This window comes from Gorilla gorilla, chromosome 3 (genome assembly GCF_029281585.2).
Source record: "Gorilla gorilla gorilla isolate KB3781 chromosome 3, NHGRI_mGorGor1-v2.1_pri, whole genome shotgun sequence".
Classification (NCBI taxonomy): Eukaryota; Metazoa; Chordata; class Mammalia; order Primates; family Hominidae; genus Gorilla; species Gorilla gorilla.
The window spans coordinates 132,497,501-132,498,381 of NC_073227.2; positions in this window are offsets into that span (position 1 = coordinate 132,497,501).

Consider the following 881-nt stretch of genomic DNA (forward strand, 5'->3'; position numbering starts at 1 on the left):
TGGTTCCACATCTTCACTTTTTAATTGTGCAAACAAATAAATCTCTTTTGTTTAGCCAGTTTAAATTCCATTTTATATTGCAACAAAAGCATTCTATTGGGTTCAATAATCTTTATACCCTTGTTTTTTTCGTTGTTGTTAACTCTTCTGTCATCTGACAGTGTCAAAATTTTGTAATTTTGTGCTCTTGGGCTTCAACTGTTCACGCATCTTCTTTTTGTTTTTTGTTTTTTTTTGGCAGGTGGGGTGAGGTGATGGAGTCTTGCTCTGTCACCCAGGCTGGAGTGCAGTGGTGCATCTAGGCTCACCTCAACCTCCACCTCTCAGATTCAAGCAATTCTCCCACCTCAGCCTCCTGAGTAGCTGGGGTTACAGGCATGCACAACCAGTCCCCACCAATTTTTGTACTTTTAGTAGAGACAGGGTTTCACTGTGTTGGCCAGGCTGCTCTCAAACTCCTGACCTCAAGTGATCCACCTGCCTTGGCCTCCCAAAGTGCTGAGATTACAGGCATGTCACTTGTCTTCTGATCTTTAAAGTCCTCCAGCATATCTGTGGAAGCAAGCATGGAAGGACGTGGATGAGAACATGCTGCTATCGATCCACAGTCATCTGTCCTTTCTTCACCAACAATCTGTTTTCATGAAGGCCTGCTCGACCCAGTTTTGGAGTGTTTATCTTTACTCCAACCTTGCCCACCAGCAGAACATTGTATCTGCCAATTATCCCTGATTCCTTATGGAGAACTATGGCACCCTGGGCAAAGAACACCCTGTCTTAAAGCCCAACCCAGGCTCCTGGGACTTGTCCAGACTGAGGTCTTAGCACATACCTGTTAAGAGAAAGAATCAAATAGCTGCAACATGACTTTCTACTGATTC